The following is a 26,578-nucleotide window of genomic DNA, read 5'->3' as shown; positions in this document are numbered from 1 at the left end:
GGCGGGCAAACAGAGCTGTCCGATTGGCGTTCGCGGCGCTGATGCGGCACCGCGCGCGCAACAAAAGAACAAACCGGGGTGCACACATCCAGGTGGCAGGCGCGTACTCTCGGAAGACAAGGCTTTGGTGCAAGACAAAGCGGCCAAGACCGAAAGCCACGGCGGAGGCAATCGCGCATGAGCGATTATGAATTCCTCGGGCCGCCAACACCGCCTTGCCTCCTCTTCGGCCGCGGTGCGAGTATAATTCGGAACGCCTCGCCTTGGCTGCTCCGGTTCTGCGGTGCAACGGCCGCGACTGTTTGCTCTGGAAGGCCGAGAGGAATACGAGGGCGGTAAGGACGATGGCTGCTCCCTTGAAAGGGCATGCCACTGCTCGCAGAACCCTTGCAGGGAAGCGCCGCAGTGCCATAGTGGCTACGCCTGCCGAGGCCGAAGAAGCGGGTCCGGGTACCTGTCGAGAAGGTGGTATTTCGTTGGAGGCGAAATTGGGAAAGACATCTGTGTACCATATGGATGTCAGTTCGCATAAACAATAGGTAATCCAAATTAAAATCCGGTCATCTACTCCGGTGTCTCCAATAGCCCATGCGCAGCTCTTGAACACTGTAGCCCGTACGCGCACTCTCAACACGAATCACCGTAAAAGGGGGTAAAAAAAAGGGAGTAACATGTATACAAAACATGCCAAGCTTTTGCTATTGCCAAGAAATTTCATTTCATTTATATTTCCTTAAAGACCCCGTTCTGGGATAGTCGAACTTAGAATAGATGGTGGGGTTAACGTAGATGCCTATAACATATTATCATAATGCCAAGTACGAAGTGGCTTTGTATAGGAAGGTGGGGGTTGGGAAAGTGATGGCTGAAATTGTATAAAATAAAAAATAAAAAAAGCGTTCCAGTGACTTGCTGTTTTTGGAGGAAAAATGACTTCGAAAAGCAGTCGGTCCTGCAAAGCACGCTTGCCGGCACGCAGTAACCGTCAGAGATTTCCCCGTGAAAAATAACACAGCAAAACCGGTGACTGCCGTTCCTAAATGGCTATGAACGGCATGCATTGCTTTGTTTGCAAGAGAGGCCTCTTGATTCGTTTTTTTTTTTTTTTTTTTTTTTTTTTATGCGCCACTCGCACAATGACGCTCCAAGGTCAGATTCTCGCGAGGTTGGCGTACCACATCATCGGTGCCGGCTGTTCCGGAAAAGTCAATGAAGAAACAAAAGTTTCAGGCGGAGGTCAGTCGAGGAGTACGCTTCAGAGGAAGAGGCTCCTCAAGAATGGAAATAAAAAATAATTATACAGTGCGCCCAGTGAAGCGCGTCCGCGCGACGGACGAGTGATGAGCGATTTGTGCTTCCCACGAGATGTGAGATTGAACGGCGCGAACGCAGGGCGGACGTGAGAGACCGTTGCGTCTCTTCACAGGCAGCGACGAAGAACTCCATGCACCGGGACAGCAGCGCAGTTGGCTTGTGTACACACAGAAGAATCGTCTCCTTCGGGGTCAACCTCATCAGAGAGGACAATTCGGCAGAATTTAGAAAGGCGTCCGTGCTGCTCTGCGCGTTCTCTCATTGGTTACCACAGTTCTTCGCCTCTAGCCGCTGCATCCGCTACTTATCTCCGTCCTGTCGTGGTCCCGTTTTCTTGCCGTTTTTACTATTACGTCTTGGTTGAGTTGATTTATATCACAGTGTACACACGGCACCCTCAGTCCTCCTTTGTACGCACTGCATCTCAAAAATGATTCAATGAGTTTTCCAGCAAGAAACGATGTACCAGGCACATTCTTAGGCGGCCTGATTTACGTGACAGTCGTTTACGACGCCTGGGCGAAGATTCTCATCTCTACATTTCTTTTGAAAAAGTGGTTGGCGGCTTGGTTAGCACTCCATCTCACTAAGACATCCCCTGAAAGTGCCGCACGAGGTACCGGTACTGCATATTTAAGACATACGAGGGAGGACTGAGGAAGGAAAAGTTGGACGCAAAAAAAGCCAGTCGATTGCTGCCGCTTCTCGACTGCAAGCTCTTGCGCTCTCTCTATCTCTCCCTTCAGTTGGGCATCTCCCTCTCACGCACACCCTCTGGGGCAGTACGCTTCTGTTGCTGGCGGCTGGCAACAAATCCTCGCACATGACAAGTCGTTCAGGCGCGACGAGGAGACGACGCTGCAGCGAGCTGCTCGCGACGTTTTGGCTCGTTGTGGGCGCTGCTCTCCCCTGTTTTTTCGCACGCCCGGCGGCAGCGGCGAAACGTCTACGCGATGGAATGCCGCTGCGGCGCCGCGCGTTTTATTTGCGCCTTCTTCCGACACAACCCCAGCGTGAGTGCGTATGTACACACTGTGCATCCTTACAGTTGGTCCGATGCTGTGGCTGCGGCCGCCGCGTCTCTCCCCGTGGTCATTAATCATCCTCATCTTTGGCCCCTTCCTCGGATTTCTTTGTTTCTTGACTCGTTCATCCCCTCACCCGTCCTTATCCCTACACCAGCCTGCGGCTTCAGTCTGCGTTAACGTGCCTTCCACCTTCGCCTCGGCCTTGCCTGTCCATCTCCTTTCCAGCTTTCGGCGGTTCCTCCCTCGTCGTTCTCTTCCCCGTTATATTTTTACATTACTTCTCCTCCTTCCTTGCCCATCAGCCGCGCTTCCCAGCACGTCAAGAATCGCGGTTGACGACGTTTCAGGCTGCGGCGCGTCTTCTTTCGCTTGTGCGTTTGTTGTCCATTGTCTCGTTCGGTGCCTCACAGTTGAGGCCAACACAGGAAAAGCGGAAGGCTGCGGAATTCCCGAGAAAACATGTGTCGCGTTTTTCTTTTCTTTTTGCAGTCTTGTCCTTTAAAAGGTCCATCTCGCTTCCTCTGCCCTCTTCTTCGGGGACCGTCTTCGGCCGACATCAACTCAGCCTCAAAACGCTTCACCTCCCACACATTTACCCTTTTTAGTGCCACTGTGCTTATACTCTCCCACAGTCATCTCCATTGACTGTACGCTCTTTTCACAAGTGCGGACAGGTCTCTTCACGGACTTCGGCTGACTGGTCTTCGGGGACAAGCGCACTCCACGGAGGCGCCCAGCGGGAGATCATTAGCCGGGACGTGAACAGCGCCATTCAGGAAAAAAACAAAACGAAAAGAAGCACGATGCGTGCCTAATGAAGTGACGAATGTCAACAAACAGCTGTTGCTAAGTTGGCTGGCTTTGGCGACACACGAGCAGCCGTTATTCCGTGGGAATACCGGGGACCTCTAGCTTCTGCATGGGCATTGACCTCTTCCGAGTTCTGGCACTCTTCCTACAGCTGTGGTGGCCCAGAACCGAAAACTTGGAAAAATAGTTCTCAGTCTTCTCACCGTCTCAAGTGGCCGATGAACGGTTCCTCTCCTCCGCTCCGTGGCCACTCCTAGGTCCAGCCGAGCCATAGTGACAATCTGATGAGATCTGGCGCTGAATTGTCCATCGCACACACAGTAGAGATCACGATAAGACGTCCACGCCGGGCGGCCGGTGTGTCACTGATCAAGGCTGCTAAGTACAAGGACGCGGGAGCGAGTTCCGGCAGCTGCGCCCTCATTTGATAGAAGCGAGAAGCAAATGCCTGTTTGTTGCCCTGGTACCATGCATGTTATATAAAAGACCCCAAGCGGTCGCAATTAACTGTTGGCCTTTCACGACCGCCATAAAATTTATATGATACATATGGTGTAGACATGGCCTAGTTACAACGAACCTGACAGGAATTTGGAGTCCTGGGTATAGCGCTTTTTTTTTTTAATACCTTCTTTCGCTTTTTAAAAGTGTTTCATTTTTTTTTTATCTCGAGCTTCTGCTCTCTTTTATTTATTTTTAATTTGTTTTAAGCCTGACAAAGCTTTTGCTGGTCCAGGCTCCCTCTCCTTTTTTTTATGTTTTTTTTTTTTTTCTCCGTTCGAGAGGACGAATAAAATGGGGTATAGTGCTCTAGATCTAGAGCACTATATCCTGGGAGGCTTTAATGATCAGCCAGAACAAATAAGTCCAAACAAAAATCATTCATCTGGCCCTGGACACCGCTGGATCTCAAGGGATTCCAGCCTGCTGAAAGGGCCGGGAGGAATCTTTTCCTTGATGGGTGTTAATAAAGTTATTCATAATCATCATCGGCGCATAACATTGCCATGGAAGTTTTGGTTTGGTTTGTGGGGTTTAACGTCCCAAAGCAACTCAGGCTATGAGTTGCTTTGGGACGTTAAACCCCATAAACGAAATCAAATCTTCCATGTTTATGTTCCATGGACATGGAAGTAGGACACGCAGACGCGGGCGTTTCTTCGCGGCCTATCATGGGGTTAGCCAGTTTTCGTGAAGATCTTCTGGGGCAGAAGAAAAACGTTTCGCTAGGTCCCTCCCCAAGTCCTTTCGAACAGGTTTCTACCGAATCTTCCTAACACCCCCCCTCCCTCCCGCTCCCCGGATCATCGAGAAGCACATAGTTCCATACGGCTGCGCCAGAAGAAGCAGAAACAGCTCCCAACCTGGAACCAAAGTTCTGAATGAAGGCTTATCATGACAAGTTTGAACTACTCGGACGTAGTAGCGATGGCGGAGATATTTTAACTAATGTACATATACGAAATAAACCTATCAAAAATAGCACAAAAGGTGCACACCTCGCATAGCAGACCCTCATTTATTGACGTCTCATAAGAAGGGAGGATCTCACCCGTGTGTATACCTCTGCGTGGAAGGCGAAGAGGCTCTCACGGCCAACTTTCGGTAATCAAGAAAAAGTATAGCCTCAGGCAGAGTGGGTCAGAAAAATAATTCAAGTTACTGATATTCTAGTTGAAATTAAGAAGAAATGGGCATGGGCAGGACATGTAGTGCGAAGAGAGGATAACCGATGGTCGCTGAGGGTAACAAACTTGATTTCAAGGGAAGGAAAGCGTAGCAGGAGGCGGCAGAAAGTTATGTGGGCGGTGTTACGACCGTGCATCATCCGCACTTGCGCGCTCTATTGTTCGCCTGTGGGCATGGATAAGTGCTGTGGATATGTGGTGTTGGTACAATGGCTCTAAGTGAGCCTGTTTCCATGAATCCTTTTTTTGTAAGCCTGTTTTGCTTTGTGGACACCCTGCAAATGCCAAATTGACCCTGTCAAGAGAACGTCTAGAAAAACACAAAGAAATGTCCCCCTGCGGGAAATAGCCGGAAGTGCTTTCGTTCAATTGTTCACCCTTCCCGTCGAGAAGCGCTATGGTCAAGTAAGGAATGCCTATTGTCCAAAGGAGACGACAGAGTGACACGTCCGCTGACGTACAGGACAAGAAAGGAGCAAGGTGATTACGGCCATTAGAGGATTTCCTGGGAATGCAGGAAAGATTTGCAATTGTTGGAAAGGGACAATGCTGGGAGCATTATGCGGCGCGCACGTGCACTTGGGTTTCTGAGAAGTAAATCCACTTGCCGGAACCAGCCTATCGATTCTTGGCTGAAGAATAGAAATGTACCTCCTCGCCGTTCCCAAGCTTTTCCCGCCAACAAGTGACCAGGCCCAACGAAACAATGCCGGGCCAGTCAGTGCTTCAGACCATCAGTGCAGTGATGTGTTCGATTGGATGCCGATATCTGAGGGGCGTGCCCTGGATTTGGTTGGTCAGCATCTTCAGAGAGGGGCTGGACATAGGGGGTTTTAAGGACACTGCAGAGCACGAAATGACGCTCTGAGCCCTGGGTAAACGGCTCATCCAAAAGCTTCTCGCTATGAACTCTTAACGCTTGCCCTTTTGCTGATGTACCCTTCTTTTTCATGTAAATAATCATGTAAATAAGTTTTCTCAAAGTGCCATTAAACCTGTTGTACATATTTCACCAACTTCGAAGATTCAATCCTTCTTCAACCCGGAGTCTCTGCACGCTACCAAGTGAAGGCCGGGTCGACATAGCCCCAGCGTCACGACAACTGGTGACCAGCGTTGGGATCTGAATCTACAAGCCACAACATCTGGTGATTGGAGGTGGATCTGAAGCTACAAGCCACAACATCTTGTGATCGGAGGTGGCATCCCAAGCAACAAGCAGGAGCAACAATCGGCCAACAAGAGAGCAGCTCGGAACATCGATCGCATGTGTGGGTGAGTGCTTGGCTTTTCTTCTGATGTGGACCAGGTTCTAGAACAGGGTTAGATTTTAGAACTGGTAAAAAGAGTGTGGAAACGCCTTTAGGTTTGGTAGTTTGCACAGTTGTTTTGGAAGTAGCCGACACTCGGAGCGATCATGGACCTACAAAAGCTGCAGAAACCGGAACTGTTGCAATTGTGTGAAGAATTGGGAATTGATACAAGTGGTTTGGCACGAAAACCCTTGATTATAAAGGCAATCACTGATTTGGGAGCCGATGATGAGGAGCTTAGTGAAGCATGGAACCTCATCGGACAAAAAAAGGAGGAGCAGCTCAGACAGCAGAAAGAGCGGGAAAAAGAGGAAAAGAGGCGTGAGCGTGAACTTGAGAGGGAAAAAGAGGAAAAGGAGCGTGAGCTTGAGAGGGAAAAAGAGGAAAAGAAGCGTGAAATTGAAAGAGAAGCAAAAAGGCTGGAGCTAGAAATTGAGCTCCGGAAATTAGAACTAGAGTTGAGCAAGAGGTCGGGCAATTGTCCCCAGCTAGCGGTACCTCTTCTCAACAAGGAGGCAGATTTCAAGATGTCAAAGTACATGCAGCCATATGTGATATCAGGGGATATCGGTCTGTATCTGGCTAACTTTGAGCGAACTTGCGAAAAACTGTCCTTCCAGCGAGACACGTGGTCTCAGAGATTATTGACGGTTCTGCCCGGCGAGGCAGCGGAGGTTGTCGCGCGGCTAAGCAAGGAGGACGCGGACAACTACGAGAAGGTCAAAGCTTGCCTTCTGAAAAAGTATAGGCTTAGCGCCGAGGCGTTCAGACAACGTTTTCGGAACGCTACTAAGTCCAGGGACGAGAGTTACCCTGAATTCCTGTACAATTTAAGAGTCAATTCGGGCGAGTGGCTAAAGAGCACTGATTCCTACAGTGATAGGGACGCTGTAGTCGAGCGAATTCTTTTGGAGCAGTTTTATAACTGCCTCCCAGAAAAAGAAAGAAATTGGTTACAGGACCGAGGCGACATTAAGTCGGCAACTGAAGCTGCCGAACTCATTGAGGAGTATGCTTCGCGCCGACAATTCAGCAACCCAACAGTGGATAGGCCCCGCAATCCCAAGTTGAGTGTGAATAACCGTCAGAAAAGGCACTTTGCTAGATTTGCAAACGAAGAAAGGAAGGCTTCTTCAGGCAAACGCCCTAGAAAGGACGGCAGTGAGAAAAGTGGGGAAGTGACCAACGCGCAGAACACAAAGAACAAGCTTGGGGCTAGGAAGCCGCTCACATGCTTTAGGTGTAATGAGCAGGGTCACATTGCCGTCAACTGCCGGAAAGAAAAGATTGCTTTCTCGTATGTCAGTGACTGCGATGAAAATATGCAGCTTTTGGAACCCTACCTGCATGACCTCGTAGTCAACGGGAAGCCTTGCAAGGTACTGCGCGATTCGGCCGCAGCGATGGATGTTGTCCATCCGGCGTATGTGTCGCCTTCCGACTATACAGGACAGTGTGCATGGATCCGCCAGGTAGTGGAGGAACAGAGTGTGTGCTTGCCAGTCGCGAACGTGGTCATCGAGGGCCCTTTCGGCGAGTTAACAACCGAGGCTGCCGTTTCAGGAAAGCTTCCTAAATGCTATCCGTATTTGTTTTCCAACAAATCGGACATGCTACTGCGAAAGAGGGGCATCCTTTTCGGAGACAGAGTTGTGCAAGCCTTAACACGTTCAAAGGCGTGAGAACTAGCTACACTGCTCATTCCAGAAAAAGCCACAGCGGAGGAAACGGCAGTTAAAACAGTGGTCGGTGCGGAAGATAGCAGGTCAGAAAACTTTGAGAGTGAGGCATCTCAAATAAGTCAACTTGAAAGTGAGCTTGATGAGACGCGGAATGAGGACGTTCTTGAGAATAACCTCTTGCCGCCAGTGTCTAGTAATCTCACGAGACTTTTAAGTGGAACCCGAGAGGACTTAGCTATGGAGCAAGCCGTGGTAAATCTAACGTTAAACCTTCCCGAGGAGATGGGGGACAACTTGATTTGCCCCAGCGGAAAAGGAAGCAACGCTCAGGAGCTTCTCAAAAAGACGGAGCAGAGAGGAGAACTAAAGAAATCCCAGCTGTCCGATCTGGGCGAGATAATAACAGAGTTTGAGGCCTGCTTCGTGGACAGGCCAGGCAGGACTGATTTGACTGAGCACGATATTGAGCTGACTTCAGACGTGCCAGTGCGATCAAGGTGCTACCGATTCTCTCCAAGGCAAAGAGAAATTCTGGATAGGGAAGTAACTCGCATGCTGGAATTGGGAGTAATAAAACCCTCGGAAAGCGATTATGCTTCGCCTATGATCTTAGTAGAAGCTCCAGGTAAAGACCCTAGGCCTGTGGTAGACTACCGTAATCTAAATTCTCTCATCAGGGATCAAGTGTATCCTATTCCGAATATTGAGGAGAGAGTAGAACAGGTCAGTAGAGCGGCATATGTGACTACAGTGGACCTTACTCGAGGATACTGGCAAGTACCGCTCACTGAACGCGCCAGCAGATACGCGGCTTTCGTCACTCCGACGGGCAGCTACCAGCCAACAATGATGAGTTTCGGGCTCAAAAATGCTCCATTTTGTTTTTCCCGACTCATGGATAGGGTTTTAAAGGGGTGTGAAACATTCGCGGTGCCCTATTTAGATGACATTGCGGTTTTTTCCGACTCATGGGCGGACCATATGGTACATCTAAGAGCTGTACTGAGCCTTTTGCGTCAAGCTGGACTAACCGTAAAGGCCGAGAAATGTTGCCTGGCAAGGGCGACCGTGGACGACTTGGGTCACAATGTAGGTCAAGGTTTCAGGAAACCCAGCGAGATTAAGATTTCTGCGGTAGCAGACTACCCGCGGCCGAGCACGAAGACGGAAATTCGAGCATTCCTGGGTCTGACTGGGTACTACAATCACTACATCCCTAACTATTCAGCTTTGGCCAGCCCTCTGACCGACGCTCTCCGCAAGACAGAACCGACAAATGTAGTCTGGGACGAACAAAAGGAAGCCTCCTTCGTAAACCTGAAGGCTGTGCTGATTAGCCGTCCGGTATTGCGAGCTCCAGACTATGACCGAGAATTCACGGTCCAGTGTGATGCCAGGAATCGAGGGCTAGGTGCTGTTCTCTGCCAGAGAGATGACGACGGTAATGAGCACCCCGTGCTCTACCTGAGCAGAAAACTGAGTTCTAGAGAGAGAGCTAATTGCGCGTCAGAGAAAGAGTGCGCTTGCATTGTATGGGCCATTCAAAAATTGCAGTGCTATCTTGGAGGGGCCAAATTCACCGTAGAGATGGACCATTGTCCCCTGGCTTGGCTGCAAACTGCGACATCGAAGAACAGTCGCCTTCTTAGGTGGAGCTTGATTTTACAGCAGTACAATTTTGAAATAAGATACAAAAAGGGGAAGTTAAATGGGAATGCGGACGCGCTTAGCCGCTCTTTCTAAGCGGTCCGAGATGTTCCTCACCATGTATCCAAATTGATAATCAGGGCCGGCTTGCACGATAAAGTTCCAGCTAAGTCCAGACTTAAATGGTGTCTTTAGAATGACCAAGCTTATTTAAGACGGCTCGTGTTCCGAACGTCGAACGCTTCGGGTTCATGTTCACCAGAGTGGCTTCCTAGAACGGCCTCAGCAACCACCTGGGGCATTTTTCCTCGTAACACAATCTTATGCCGCAAAAAGCAATGGCACGGATTTTACACAACGCAAAATTGACGGAATGTTTACATCTTAAAGCAGGGACAGTGCCAGCGCATCCCTGTATTTCCCTAATTTCTCTACTTAGACACCTGGCGTCCTTGTGTCTTAACCAAGACAGCACTAAAGTCGTAATCATACAAGCGACTTATTCAAGTCAGGACTGAAGCCCAGTCTTTACCCCAGTCTTAAGCCGCCATGCTAGTTGCCTATTCTTTAGACTCCAGTTAAGTCTGGACTTAGCTAAGACAGTCTTAAGATTGTTTTGTGCAAGCGGGCCCAGGTTTTTTTTTTTTCGTGCGCTTGTATATGTGTGACTATGTAAAGCAGCACGTTTGGTTTTCTAGGAATACGTGGGTCCTGAACGTCTTGAGAGTGGGTTTTTCTCGAACAACAATGGCAGTTTTCTTTTAACCTGGTCTCTTCAGACGGGAGCCGAGTGCTTGCTTCGACATGTGGTTGAGTTTCAGACAGCTCGAGCAATTTGGCCTACGACAATCAAGACAACGCGACAAGCAACAGCGAGCTTCAAGCGTTCATGTGCAGGCCATTAAGTCGTCTCTTCATGCAGCAGCTGCGACTGCTGCCCTCCGAGACTCTTCTGGCGGGGGAGGAGGCTGTTACGACCGTGCATCATCCGCACTTGCGCGCTCTATTGTTCGCCTGTGGGCATGGATAAGTGCTGTGGATATGTGGTGTTGGTACAATGGCTCTAAGTGAGCCTGTTTCCAGGAATCCTGTTTTGTAAGCCTGTTTTGCTTTGTGGACACCCTGCAAATGCCAAATTGACCCTGTCAAGAGAACGTCTAGAAAAACACAAAGAAATGTCCCCCTGCGGGAAATAGCCGGAAGTGCTTTCGTTCAATTGTTCACCCTTCCCGTCGAGAAGCGCTATGGTCAAGTAAGGAATGCCTATTGTCCAAAGGAGACGACAGAGTGACACGTCCGCTGACGTACAGGACAAGAAAGGAGCAAGGTGATTACGGCCATTAGAGGATTCTCTGGAAATGCAGGAAAGATTTGCAATTGTTGGAAAGGGACAATGCTGGGAGCATTATGCGGCGCGCACGTGCACTTGGGTTTCTGAGAAGTAAATCCACTTGCCGGAACCAGCCTATCGATTCTTGGCTGAAGAATAGAAATGTACCTCCTCGCCGTTCCCAAGCTTTTCCCGCCAACAAGTGACCAGGCCCAACGAAACAATGCCGGGCCAGTCAGTGCTTCAGACCATCAGTGCAGTGATGTGTTCGATTGGATGCCGATATCTGAGGGGCGTGCCCTGGATTTGGTTGGTCAGCATCTTCAGAGAGGGGCTGGACATAGGGGGTTTTAAGGACACTGCAGAGCACGAAATGACGCTCTGAGCCCTGGGTAAACGGCTCATCCAAAAGCTTCTCGCTATGAACTCTTAACGCTTGCCCTTTTGCTGATGTACCCTTCTTTTTCATGTAAATAATCATGTAAATAAGTTTTCTCAAAGTGCCATTAAACATGTTGTACATATTTCACCAACTTCGAAGATTCAATCCTTCTTCAACCCGGAGTCTCTGCACGCTACCAAGTGAAGGCCGGGTCGACATAGCCCCAGCGTCACGACAGCGGATGAGATTAAGAAGTTCGCAGGGGTCAAGTGGATGCAGCTAGCACAGAACCGGGTTAAGTGGAGAAATATGGGAGAGGCCTTCGCCCTGCAGTGGGTAGAGTGAGGCTGATGATGACGATGATGATGATGATGATGATGATGATGATGACGATGGTAGCCTCAGGCTCTGAATAAACCAGAACTCTAGTCTGTGTCCCCCTCTATTCGATGCGCACTGTTATGAGCCGTTAATTTTGTGTTATGTACCAGCTGACTACTGCCTCAAGTCGTATTTTATTGTCAAAGCTCTAATCCGGGGGAGCTCAGTAAAACCGTGCAATGCTCGCATGTGCTGCTTCCAAAGTAAAAAAAAAAAATAAGGAAAACGTAGGATTCGATGCGGTGGGGTTAAAATTAGGTACCATTGTACGTTCAGTGCCAAGCGGCTTCACCACTGAGCCACCACGGCGGCTGTTTCGTCTGGTTATAGCTTGTACGCCGGGGTGGTACAGTGGTTAGGGCGTTGACTCCTGTGCCCAGGGATGCGGGATCGAATCCCGGCCGCGGCAACCACTTTTCGATGGAGGCGAAAAGCAAGGCCCCCGTGAGCGGTGCGATGTCACTGCATGTTGAAAAACACCAGGTGGTCGAAATTTCCTAAGCCCTCCGCTACGCTACGGGTCTCTCATAACCTGCGTTGTATTCGGACATCGCCCTTCTCTTCCACGTGGCGACGCACAGTTGATTTTGTGGTATAGGCGTCACGCTTTCGAATCGACGGGTGACTAAGTTTTTTTGTTTGTTTTTCGCAGCCATAAATACCCTCTTTGCGCCGCACAAACGCCACACGCAACCGGAGAGACAGCCGGAGAATGATTTATTACTGAGAACAGTAATTAAACGTTATTGTTCAAAGGATACAGCCTGTCCGCCTCCGCCTAGAAGGCGGACTAGAGCCCATGGACCCTGGCGGCTTGTTCGGCCAGTTGGACTAAACCTGTAGTCGAATCTTAGGGTTCGAGCTTAGCAGCAGAGTTTCCCAAAATTCATCTGTTTTTGTCTGTTCATCTTCTGGACAGGTATAAGATCTGCCCTATGTGGACGTGGTTTAAATCCGATAACTGTTCCGATCATCACAGGTTAAGGTTAGCCGGATCCGGAAAAGTTCTTGCTTGCTCCTGGCAGGTATTCTTCCCAGTTTAGCTCACAGTGATTTCTTTATAACTTACAAGCTTGTCCCTGCTCAGAGTGTATTGAGGTCGGGCCAGCCCCTATACTCGTCGTAAGGTGAGGCCGCGGGCGAGCTCTTGGGTTCTCTCATTCCCTTGGACTGGGAGTGGGCTGGTGCCTGCTTTAGCACTTTAGCTGGATAATTCTTTCATCATGGCATGTTTCTAGTATCCATTTTGCTTGCAGAAAGACGCTTCCTTTGAGAAAGGTTCTAATTAATCACTTATGATTGTATAGCACCCATCGTCGCTACACCACCGTTTCGATGATGTAGTGGCCACTGCCTAGATAAGCTCGCACCACTTGCGGGCGCATTTAGACAGTTGCTCATGGGTGTTTCTAAAACGAGGAGCCTTATTATGGCATGCTTGCAAGGGTGAATTTTTAACCACGCAGAGTAGGAGGTGGTACAAGTACTGCGATACAAAAAAAAAAAGGAACATTCAGTTAATTCTTATCCTTCCTTCAGTTCGTCGTTACCTAATGGGCTCACAACTTAAATTCGTCAGCTAGGCAGTCGAACAGAAAGAATCAAGTGGAATTTGACGGTTATCATATATGGCATTACATCCACTACGCTCACTCCAGTCACTATGAAAAAGGCAACCTCATTGGTCTCTTACATTCGACATAGCCGCAGCGAAAAAACACAATCACAGAAGGAAGACACGTACACAAGGACCAACGCTGCCCTTCCGTGTCTTCCTTCTGTGATTGTGTTTTTTCGCTGCGGCTATGTCGAATGTAAGCTACCAAATCGCCCAAAAGCTTGTTTTACTGACTCATTGGTCTCGCGTCTTATCTTCAAACATAATTAGGAATCTAACCCACTTTTCTTTTTTAATAGCGCGGCATGAATAAAATATTTTAGCAAGAAAAAAAGGCAGAACGGAAGAGGTATTTATCAGTTATGCTACCATATACATGCAGTTAAGCCTCAGACGATAAGTTTGGAACTTTCATTGCGAAAGCAATACTACTCGCACTTTCAAGCCTTCGCGTGATCCGGCCGCAATTACGTCTCAACCACGTGACGCTGTGACGTCACACCCCACGTGACACACGGGCTGGCAGGAGCTGCCAACTTGGGTCTCTCGTTTCACATGGGACGGTTATGTCAGAATCAGCCTGCTAGTACCCTGGCATTCACGTTACCCCTATAGGCCACTAAGGCACGTTCATATGGGTTGATTAAAGCGGGGATTTATATGTGGGCTCAGGAATAAGAAAAAGAGAAGAAGAACGCTCGGTCACCAGCAGCTAATGCTTTCGCTCAATATTTGGTTTAGCAGCGTTGAACCCTTGCAATTTTTTCTAGCTTCCTGCACAAACAGCACCAAATCGTCAGGTATTAATCCTGTGCCTAGTATGTATGCCTGGGTATACAGTATATAGTAGTATTAGGTGCGAAAAATTGCATCTCTAGTTCTGTCACTTGTGAGCAAGAGTCTGGACGATGCCGTTGGTTTTAAATTTTATCCGAAGAGCCTGCGAAGTTCGCTGAATTTTCTGTTGTGCCAGTCGCTCTCTCGCACAAAGTGTACGATGCGAGGTAGCTGCTTCGAGAGATCAGTGTGCACATATGGGACCCGTTAACGGGGATTACCAAACTCGTGGAACCGCCGACGCTCGACGTAGGCTCGGTGGCTGCTGTCGCCTCGAGAGAGCTCGCAACGTTCCGTCCTTGCCTTGCCTTCTGGCCACAGATGTCTTTGCGGCGCGCAGCTCTGTACAGTGCTCACAGTGTTTAAGTGCATGCAGTTGTCGTCCTCTCGTTTTGTTATGTGCGCATCCTTCGCGCCTTACATGTGCACAACTGAATTTGAAGGACCAAGTATACGATGGTTGACTTGTACGCGATGCGGCGCCACACGGTTTCTTCGGCTTCAGGTGTTCAGAAAAGGCGCCTGGTTAAGCGGGAGTTTCCATTGAGCGCTGAACCCCTTAACGACAGTTTTTTTTTTTTTTTTTGTAAATAATGTTAAACGATTGTTCCCACAGCATACGTTTGTCTTGTATGCACGTATGCGGAAGGGAAAATGTAGTTAAATGCAGGATTAGAATGCAGTCGTTTCACTTCTTTTCGTATATTTGCTTGGTATCTGATTGGTCGATATCATTTCTGCAGTCTTTGATTTGCTGATGGAGGTCTTACTTTCCTTTCCCTAAGCATCGATCGGTGAGAAGTGTCGTCGGTTTTCTTATAGAGTGTTGTACCCACCAAGTGCGGAGACAGAGGGCTTAAAAGTAAGCGCTCTTGGTTGCTGATTTTGACTAATCAACGGTTGTCATGTTGCAAATAGTCCTCCTTGCTTGTTTCTTCTTGTTTTATTTACGTTGTAAATAGCCTTTCTTACCTCTCCTCGAGTCCAAACCACCAATGCATCTAGAACCCTTGTTCTATCATCAAGTGTTCCCCAACATCACCACCTGAAGGGAAAACTCAAATGATCCCGTCGACGGTCCATTGCTCGTCTTTATCCGTACTGCTCCCAGAGCTGTTCTGTGCTGTTTTTGTTTGGTCAAAAGTAATCAGTGGCAGCTGGCGTCCCTAAAAAACCAAAAGCCTCGAAAAATGAAGCCAGACATTCTTCGTTATACGGATTTAGCGCTTAAAGGGAGTGCGGTAAATGCTTCTTTACACACACACACACGCACACACGCACACACACACACACAAACACACCAGGCAATATATATATATATATATATATATATATATATATATATATATATATATATATTTAAATATATATATGTATATATATATATATATATATATATATATATATATATATATATATATATATATATATATATATATATATATATATATATATATATATATATATATATATATATATATATATATATATTAGCGATATCAAACATTTTCAAGGCAACTGATTAAAAGTAGTATTAAAAGCGCTAGTCCTGTGTGTTCCTTTTTTCTGTGTCCTCATTTTAAGCGCTAGTCAACTTCAAATGTTCAAAGAGTCACATTGAAAAACTTAAAATATATTTATTTGTTTTAATATGTTTTAAGTTTTTCAATGTGACTCTTTGAACATACTATATATATATATATATATATGCTTGGTTCTATGTTGCAAATTGCACACGGGGCGATAAGCTTCATGGAGCTCTTGCCAAGTGCACACGTTAACGACGAGTGAAAATTCGTTGTGGACGTCTCATTGCTCTACCACTGACTGCCGACGAAAGCACAATGGAAGCGTCGACGCCAATTGCATATAGTCCAGTGGCGAAAGGTATTCAGCTTGCAAAGCTTTTCTGCACAAAGAACTGCAACCTGTTAAACGCGGACCAGGACCGCACTCAGGTTTGCCTAGATGGTACTCTCATCGGTCATGCAAAAAAAAAGTTGGCTGAAGGCTTAGCTTGGTTAAGCCTTCGCAAAGGATTGCAAAAGCAATACCTTTGGCTGCGCCTTGTTCGGCGGCTACGTCTCGACTACTGCGAGGAGCCGAGCCACAGCCCCATGCATCCTCCTAGCGTGACGTCACAAACAGCGAGCGCCCTCTCTCGGCTGCGACACAGCGCCGTGTATGGACTCGCCGCCACCATCCGATGGCGCGAGCTCTCGGTCCGGCGTGACGTCACATGGTCACGTGAAAGGTCATGTATGGAGGCGCCACGATACGCCAAAGGCTCGAAGTGCTAGCAGTATTGCTTTCGCAATAAAAAGGACTGAGGTTACTATTGCGACACTCTGTACCGTACCAACACCGTTTATCCTAGAAAAAAAAAAAACGAACAGTGAGTGCAACAATTCCAGCAAAACCAAGAGTAGCAGCTATAGTTTCGTATAAGATCGGAAAAACCTATATTCTTCCGCTTTACCCGAGCCGTGTGTCGTTGTTCTTTAAGAATTTCCACAGACAATGTGAGCGGGCCCGCGGAGCCTAACAGTCTCCTTTGCAACGTATCCTTCAGCTATCGGTCCGTTTCTCTTCCTCACAGGTCACCCGCACATGTCCGACTCCTTCCCTTGCCAGCGGTTCCTCCCTTTTTGCTTCTTTCCTTCCTTCACTCAGGTTTCTCGTCTCCACGCTTGGTCAGCCCTATGGAACAGCGCAGCCAAATTAATTTGCGCCCACGGAGCGCCGGCCCAGTCCCCCTTTCCTATACGTTTCACCGGCGCTCACCGCAAAAAGGACGCCCGCAGGCAACAACAACTTGGGAGGAACCAGCCCGGAACCTCGCTACCATACACAAACACATCAAAACACACGGACGTATAGGCGAGAGCCGTGCGCCGAACGGCGTCCTTTTCTGTTTCGAGGGGCGCGCCACACAGGGTTACGCTACAGGAGGAACAATGCAGCCGTTAACTTCCTCCACGCAAGGTCCACCGCCGTCTTCCGTCGGCGCGATAACAATTAAACTCGAAACGTTCTGCTTGGCTGGCGATGGAACGAGCGGTGCCGAGTAGCCTTGTGTATCGCGTACGGTCCGGCTGCCAAGAAGACGCCTTTGGGGACACGCGCTCACCCGACAGTCTCGAAAGGCCTTTGCATATCGCATCCGACCGGATCCTCGAGTGACAATACTGCGTGTTATAACAGGCAATAACGCTTGTTTCGTAACGAATTGAGGCCCCAACATCGATGCCGTGCTTGTGAATGATACAGCGAAACAACAGGGTGTGTTATAACCAGCTGTACATATATTTCACAACAAAGGCACCGGCAGCGTTGCCGTCACCGCCGTTGTTTCTACCGTGTGAATGGTATAACGGACGGAGAAGGTGTAATTGCTACGATAGTGCCCTCTGAAATGCAGTAGAGGTTGATCGAAATCTAACTTAACCTACACAGCGAAGGAAACCAAGGAACAATGCGCCTGGTATACCCGTTTGTATGCTGCTTGAGCGGCCTTCCACTTTGCGACCCTGTTTCACCTTGCGTTCATCTCGACTCATAGTTTGTGGCGGCGTTCAGCTTGACTTCAGCTTTGATGTGGAATTTATATATTTAATAAAGAATAAGTTTGATTCTGAGTTTGATTACCTTCCCGTCCTGCTACAACGCGCTCTCCTACCATGTGCATTCTTCAAGGGTGCGGAAACTACTGCGAAGGCGAAGTTTTATTATTGGCAGACGATGAAGCTCACAATACTGAAAAATTTTCACTGCGCACGTCTCTTGAGGGCCGTCTTAATTGCCCGGCTTCATTCCGGTGTCACTATCGTCCCTTTTGGCTTAGATTTATTTGCACCAAATTAACTGCCCCATCACACACTTACTCCCAAGACCGAAAAAACAAAATCTTGCGCTTAAACGCTTGATGACACTTTGCTTCAAAACCACCTATAGCTTCCACTCTTTAGTGAGGGTGACGCAGAAAATTTTCAGGTATTCTTTACGATGCTATTTGGCTGCATGCACGTATACCCACATGTTTTGAACCAATTCTGAAAAATAGTTTCTGAAAGTACTTTAACAATATAGCCACAGGTCCCCCTTGACAAGCTTGTAGTTTTAGCAACTTAAATGTTTAAAAACCCACCGACTTTCTATGTCAGTCGCTATTGTGAGAGCGGGGCGACACACATAAGATGCAAAGATAACTCAACTTATAAGCTTTGCCGTGTATCGGAAGCTTAAATAGTTTCTATCGATATGTTCATGAAAAGGTACCTTCAAGTACTGCACAATTAACCTCATAGTTATATTCAAAAATTCACCCTATTACATTTCCATGGGAGTCATAACTGATCGGCGCTAGTGAACGACAAATTTTACTGAAAAAGCACTAACACGCTCACCACCACCGACCAAAAACTTTGGCCGCTCTTGCTTATGATGCAAATCCAAACGCAAATCCAAATCCTTCATTTAGTATTTTGTACAAAAAATACTTGGACAGGAACAAAAAGCTACTGTGCTAGCAGCTTGGCGGGGTTCCTGCCCCTATTATGGGTTCCTGCCCCTAATCAGGGCAATGGGTTATGCCATTGCCCTGATTGGCTAAGCTGTTCCGTGAGGTCACAACCATGTGGTCCTGCGGGGGTAATTCAAACTCAGTCTGTTATAGCTATCTCCAACGTGCGGGCCTTCCCGACCGGTCTTTCAGGTTCGCCAGCCACGAGAGAGACTGGTGGAGCTGATCAGTGACTCAGGCTTTCACATTAAAGAAAGAAACTATCGGGGCAAATTGCAAACTGCAAGGTTGGAAACCGGGTACTTAATTAGATTCAGTAGCCGAACGTCTTTACCACTGAGACACCGCGGCGGATGCTTTGGCTCGTATACATGCATGTTTAAGTAGGACTAACCATCCGTCATTTGACGGGGTGGTTCCCAGAGGGCTCCGCAAGTAGGGTTAATCTGCAGGGGTTGCAATGGGTTGCAATGGTATCCATCCGGAAGTTGATGCAGGCGCAATCACTGTTCCTGAAGCTCTGGGGTTTAGAGATAACAGTGGCCGGGTGAATAAACCGGCGGTGGAAACTAGCAAAAAACGGCTGGAAGATCGGTGGCTTAAAAGCAGAGAAGTGACATAATGTTAGTAATCTAGGAGCAAAATTTAATAAATAGAATGATGGTTTAGTTAACCATGCATTCTAAATCAATAATTAAGATATATGGAGAAAAATGATCATGATAGCTACTGCTACCACCCCGTTTCAAAGGGGACGCTCCTATGTTCCATCCATCCATCCATCTTAGGTTAATAATTTCCAGTGACTCCGTGGCCTCCAAAATCTGGCGCGCCGTTGCACCAGAGCTGATCGCGGAGGCCACGCGGTTAACCATCCGCCATTAGATGCGGCGGCGGCTCCCAGATGGCGTCACACGTACAAGACAATTTGTAAGTATATTCGTAATAGAATCTTGCAATATAATAATAATAATAATAATAATAATAATAATAATAATAATAATAATAATAATAATAATAATAATAATAATAATAATAATAATAATAATAATAATAATCAATCAATCAATCAATCAATCAATCTTTATTTAATGTGCGCAGGAACAACCATGTGGTCTTTGTGCTGCAGCACAAATAAAAAGAAAAGAAACAAAAATGAAAAAGCACAAACATGTTTACACACACAAAGAGAACACAAAGAAAGAAATAAATAATACATGAAATGAAACAGACGAAAAGTATCACGGAAAGTGAGCAAACAATGAGTAGCATCACTTATATACACAGTGAGAGAATTTTTTAGCACACCAGGAAATAAAGAAAAAAAAAACGAACGGTAGATAGAAGACAAAAAAAAAACAACAACAACAAATAACTGACATTGATTATAGTAATACAGAAATATACATAAAATAAACAACCCTTCCAGGCGCAACAAGTGCATGGTACTTAAAACACAGGCTAGAAATACAGAATAATACAATAAAGAAGTAAAATTGAACAAGGGGCAGTAAGATTCGAATATAAAGTTTAAAGTTGAAATATAAGTAAGAAACGGATAAAAAGTAGTTCACGATACAGACAGCATTGAACAGGAGAAAAAGCAAGAAGTGAAGTAAATACAATTTAAGGCTAGAAAGTGGGAGTTTTAAGTGATAAAGTACTATTTAGAATACAACGCTACGAACATCCAATGTAAATGAACAGAGCGAGTTTTGGAAGATGTCAAGGTGAGGACAAAAAGAGTTAAATAACCACTGCATCCTGTCCAGAGGGGAGTGGGAATGAAGAGGAGAAACCTGAAATGGTCTGAATTCTCTCATGCTCTTTCGCGGAACGCGCAGTAGGATGTACTCTAAGAGCTGAGGGCACATAATGTGGCCATGAAGGAGTTTGTACAGAAATATGATATCAAGTCTGATACGACGGCAGTGAAGGGTAGGAAGATTCAGTTGGGCGCTCCTGGTGGAGCGAGAGGGGGAAGTTGCGCAAGGAAAGCGATAATGAAATATCCGTAAAAATTTTTTTTGTACTCTGTCAACCTTGTCCAAGTTCGATTTGCAAGTGCCATTCCAAACAACCGACGCATACTCCAAGACCGGCAGGCATATGGACAGGTACAGTTTTAGGAACGGAAGTGGAGTATGGAACTCTCTCGAAAGTCTGCAAACGAATCCGAGTGTGCGCATAGCCCGCTGAGCAATGCGGTTAATGTGAGAGGAGAAGCTGAGGGTGCGGTCAAAAAGTACACCAAGGTCATTAATTTCATCAACCCTATCCAACAGCACGGAATTCACAGAATAATGGTAGAGAAAGCTATGTGTTTTACGAGTAAAGGACACAACCCTAGTTTTGGAAGAATTGAGGGTAAGTCGATTCATCGCACACCAATCAGAAAAAGCAGATATGTCCGATTGCAACAACACGCAATCTTGAAAAGAATGTATTACCTTGAATATTTTTATATCATCAGCATAAAGAAGAAACGAGGAGTTCTTTATCGCCGCGGAAACATCATTAATAAAAACGGAGAAGAGAAGCGGGCCTAGTACTGAACCTTGAGGAACTCCACTCGTTGCAGGGTAAACGAAAGAAGTCTGTCCATTGACACTGACAAAGCAGAAGCGATCAAGGAGATAGTTGCGTAGGAGGGCTACGAGTGAGACTTCAACGCCAGAGAGTAGAAGTTTTTCAAGAAGTAGTGAGTGAGTAACAACGTCGAAAGCTTTGCTCATATCACAGTACACAGTATCAACCTGACCCCTCTGAAGGACAGCTGCAGAGGCATACGTCATAAACGTGACAAGGTTGGTAGAAGTAGAGCGGCCCGACATGAAGCCATGTTGATTCGGTACTATGATATGTTTGAGATGGAAGGAAAGTACGCTGTGCAAAGCTAATTCGAACAGCTTAGAGGTTGCACATAGAAGAGAAATCGGACGATAATTGGAAACATCAGATTTGTTTCCAGACTTGAAGACAGGAAACACGCGTGCCATTTTCCACACGCGAGGAAAGGCAGCATTTTTTAAACAGTTATTAAATATGGCAGTCAGTACTGGTACGAAGATATAACTGAAGGCTTTTATTATGGCAGCTGGAATGCCATCAGGTCCAGGAGACAAAGATGGTCTCAGACGCTTAAGACTCTCAGTTATCAACTCCTCGTCAAAGAGAATGGAATTAGATAGTGCACCAGATGGGAGGCAAACGGAATCACAATGTGGATGTTTGTAAACGGAGGAAAAATGTTGTGCAAAACTGTCGGCAACATCCCGAATTTCCGAACCCTGAGAGTCAACTAAGCTGATATTTAAATCTGATTTAATGGAACGCTTGCGAACGTAACGCCAGAACTGACTAGGACGATTTGAGGCATTCCTCTCTAAAGACTCAAGATAGGAGTCGTAGTCCCGCTTGTATAAGCGTTTGCAAAGAGAACGCACACGGCGAAACTCATCTGCCCAATTGTGAAACCCAGGGCGTTTCGCTTTACGATGGGCCCGTTCCTTGAGCTTTAACGCCGTTATTAGTTCCCTTGAAAACCAGGAAGGGAACTTCCTATGCGTAGGAGTATACAAAGGTATGTACCGACGCATACCATCAAGAACTATTTCTGTAAAGCGACTGACTTGTCTATCTGAATCATTAATGTCATTTAAAAGGGACCAGTCGACGGAAGAGAAGAAATTGAAAAGACCGACATAATCACCACGTGCATACGCGAAACGGGGCGAATTCCCCACCCGATCTGAATTAGTAGAAGGTGAGGCAGAGAGAGCAGTAGTAACTAGAAGCGGAGGGTGAAATTTGTCACAGCGAGTCAGCGGTATGTCTGAACTCGAGACTCGAACACTTTCAAAATTCGATAGACAGATGTCAAGAATATTACCGCAACAGTTTGCAATGAAATTGTGTTGCTGCAAAGAGTTAAAGGCTATAAAATCAAGTAGAGCGTTACACTTACTTAATATGTAATGATTGTTGTGAGAAGAAATAAGTGAGTTCCAGTTGATACCAGGAGTATTAAAATCACCTAAAATAAGAAGTTTGTGTTTGCTATGACGGGTTATAACATGTTCGATTGAGAGCAGAACATCATCATAGGCTGAAGGAGGTAGATTCGGAGGAATGTAGAAAGCTGCAAGTAAAAGTTTTTCATATCGATTTAAAGTGAGCTCCAGCCACACACATTCTTCAACAGTTTCCAGATCGGAACGTCGAACACACTTCACAAAACTGTCAATAGCAATGAGCACTCCACCTCCTCTTGATTTGGGACCTGTTTCAGGGCGGTCGCTACGAAAAACAGAGTAATTATTTGGAAAGAAATCATTGGAAGGAATATCACTTGACAGCCAGGTTTCGGTAACCACAACAGCGGTATAACAAGAGGACAAGACGCTAGAAAAAAATTCTGATCCCTTAGTCCGAAGACCTCGGGCGTTTTGATAATAGATATCCAAATTAGGGGCCACTGCAATTTTGCGTCAGTTCAGAGGGATGAAGCATATCGTCGTAAAGCTTCCCACGAAAGTCCTTGTATATGCAGCCCATCGGCCACATCGAAGGCTCAACAAGCTTACTGTAGGATTCTTCATCAATTTCAATATGGAAGGACGAGTAGGAGTCGTACCTTGTTTTCAGCTGCCGGCAGGAAATGGGAGTAATATTCACTGATTTTAGATGGTTGGTAAGGTCTACCGATGTAGTATCGGGACTGAGTTTAGAGACGAAAATAGTCTTCGGACGCTTCTTTTGGTAAATGGCAACGTTCAGGACAGATGAGCTGGATGCGCCAGTAATGGCTCGACTTCGGTGCTTCTTCATCGCACTGGGTAAGTCAACCGCACGGCGAGGAGCAGAGGCAGAAGATGAACAGGTAATATCTCCAGTAGTCATCCCTCGATGAAGAGCGGCGGAGTAGTCCACAGATGGCAGCTCCTCACGGGTAGGATTGCCCACGGAGACAACGAGAGGACGCTCGACGAGAGGACGCTCACACTGCGAAGCAGCGCACCGCACAAGCTCCTGGCGTAGGCCGTGAACATCGGCACGTAGAGAGGCGATAACCTCGGCTTGTTGTACGAAAGCCCGCGAGTTCTCTACACGAAGGCGCTCGTTCTCTTCCCGTAGCTGGGCAACCTCATCGCTCAGAAAAGAGATTCCCTCAAGCGCGTCGAGGAGGAGAGCCCGTAGCGAGGCAAACTCACCGCCATGTTCGCCGGTCGCGGCTGAAGGGGAAAAAACGGTCGGGTGGCTGGGCAGGAGCGGGGCACCAGGGACTCTAGCACCACCGTCGCTAAGCCTAACACCGTCAGACGACGACGACGCACACAAATTACACAAGAATGGCCGAGAGCCGGACTTCAGAAGTTGCAGCTCGTCATCCGCCCAGGTGACGCACTTCGTGTGAACACGTTTCGCACAGTCGGCACATCGTAAAAACTGCTGCTTGCCAAAAAACGGGCGGGAGCACAGCGCACATGCGTCCTTACTGGGCGCCATCTTGGAAAAAAAAAATAATAATAATAATAATAATAAAAAATAATAATAATAATAATAATAATAATAATAATAATAATAATAATAATAATAATAATAATAATAATAATAATAATAATAATAATAATAATGTTTATTTTCTGTCAAAGAGATGGAGGAAGCTGTTGGTAAAAGCTGCCCAAGAACGTGCAGTTCTTCGCAGTTCTCTCGTATATAAAGGGTGACGTCCAAGAAAACTCTACTAGTATTCTCTGAAAGCGTCGTTGCTGCTACGCGATCGTCCTTGACGTGATCCCACCGTACGTTAAAGTAAGCTGTAATGTTTTCGTGAACGCCACAAGTAAAACGCTTTATTTAGATGGCGAAAAAAGAAAAACAAGCGAAATGCCCAGAACGCGCCATCTGCATGCGACGTTTTAGCGCGAAGCTGCGGTACCGCCGGGCTCTAGCTAAACAAACCCTTCCTGCCCATTACGTTAACACCGAGTCATGTGTCCAACTATATAATCGCGCCCTCCGCGCAGCTCCTTTCCTTTGTTCTCAGCGAGTTGACAGTAGTTATCAGCCTGGGAAAACCAACAAGTTCGTGGAAGCCGACACGCTCCGCTGAACGACGATTTGACCTCGCGGACTTCTATGCACGTCAGCTTCGTTTTCCGCGCGATGAAGTGCATGGTACCAGGGCCAACCTGCAACGCTTGCGGGGAGGTTGCGTGTTCGCTAATTGTTCGTAATACGTACAAACCGTGTCCAAACCGCCTTACAATTGCCACTAGCGAGAAAGTTATTGCGGTACCTCGCCTTTCAACCCAGCCTGTCGCGATGACTTGCCAGAAGAACGAGGAGTAAAGGCGTGGGAAAGAAGTGTGCCCACTGTTCTTGAAAAGAATAGGCTCAAGAAAAAAGTTATTGGTCGGTGTATATATAGTCTTTCTTTAATAGTCTCTCGCTTGCATATGCCGTGTACGCTATATGCTTATTATAGACACACATGAGCGAGTGACTTCGCACTTTGACAAACAGCGGCCGAGCCATCATTTCCTTCCGAATAAAGGCTTTACTCACTCATTTACAACAGCAACCACCTCTCGGCCAATACCTGACTGGCCTCAAGACCGCATGTTAACTCGTTCTCGGTGCAGATTGCAGTGCACGGAGAGGCAATTAAGTCGTGGTACACGCATTCGTGTCTCAGCGCATGCGCATTGGGAACATACCTGCAGCTCGGCATGCTTTCGTACAAGATGCCATTCGCGGTCGTTTGTGCGGTGTATCGGCTTGGTTGCTTCATGTCACGCGCTCGGTAATCACCGGAGGTCATCACCGAGACATGACAAAAGAGGAGGGGTGGTGGTTCGATGCCCGGCGTAGCCGGTAAGCAAACGTGGAGAATGAGACGAAGACGCGTTGACATGAAACAACAATAAGAAGAGGTTTATAGGCTCAGAACGAGGAATGCGCAAAACATTTAGAGAGCAGCAATTACATTCTAAAAGGCAACGACATGAGTGAAGAAACAATCTAATTAAATACTTCGAATTACGTATACAGGGTCATGCTTTTCTGGGATGGAAGTAGCAATTCAAGTAACAGTAAGGGAAAGATAGTTCAGAGCAGTTTCGAACATACAATTGACCGGGGAGCGCGGCGGCAGTCCATCACTGGGACGACGCTGACGGGCGGCACTCGAAGGCGACGGTCCTTCCGGTGCAGCTTGCGGTTTGAGGATGCGGTGCCGGCGACGGCGCTCGGGTACCCCCCGGGAGCACGAGGCAGCTCGGGTTTCCTTCTTCGGGAGTGAACTGGGCGGACTGACTTTGGGGCCTCGGCGGCTCCTTTTTAAACCCTTGTCGACGATGCTTTGTGCGCAAGGTCGGGGTCCGAAACAAAACACACACATAGAGCGCACAAAGTAGTTCCCTCACGGAGGAAGGCGCAAACATAACGCACAGCAAAAACAACAGTCACGCACGTCCCTAACTTCGGTTCTTCTGGGGGTCACATTGCCAGGGAAAAAAGAATATACGGACAAAGGAAGCTCTATACTTTGGACGTAGTAGGGCTGACTTTGAGTGGGGAACGTACGACACAGGCAGCATGTGGTCTTCTGCTCGAGCATGGAGAGAGTTGTAGCTAACACAGGGAAAGCTATACTGTTCCGAGGCAGCGTGCACGTACGCGTTCTTGCGCGCCCGACCGATGGTCACATATACAGGTTCCGTGAACATATGGGGTTTACAGAACAACAATTCCGCGTGTGTATAAATGCGACAAGGGCAAATTAATGGATGCCGCCTATTCTGTGACAGTTCATTTCAGTGCAAAAGAGCCATCTCGAATCGTGAAACGCACGTTAAACACTGCAATAATAGATAATTTGGTCAAATACGTGCGCATGTTAGTATCTACGTGCACGGGATTGCCAGTTTCACGCTGAGCACGAGCAATGGGAGGTGTGCGCACCACTTGGGCGCGCAGCTAAAATTGCACGTGCGTTGTGGAAGCGGGCATACGGCTTCGC

This window comes from Amblyomma maculatum, chromosome 8, assembly GCF_055883805.1.
Source record: "Amblyomma maculatum isolate TAMU_Amacu chromosome 8, ASM5588380v1, whole genome shotgun sequence".
In the NCBI taxonomy this organism is placed as follows: Eukaryota; Metazoa; Arthropoda; class Arachnida; order Ixodida; family Ixodidae; genus Amblyomma; species Amblyomma maculatum.
This window is presented reverse-complemented; position numbering follows the sequence as displayed.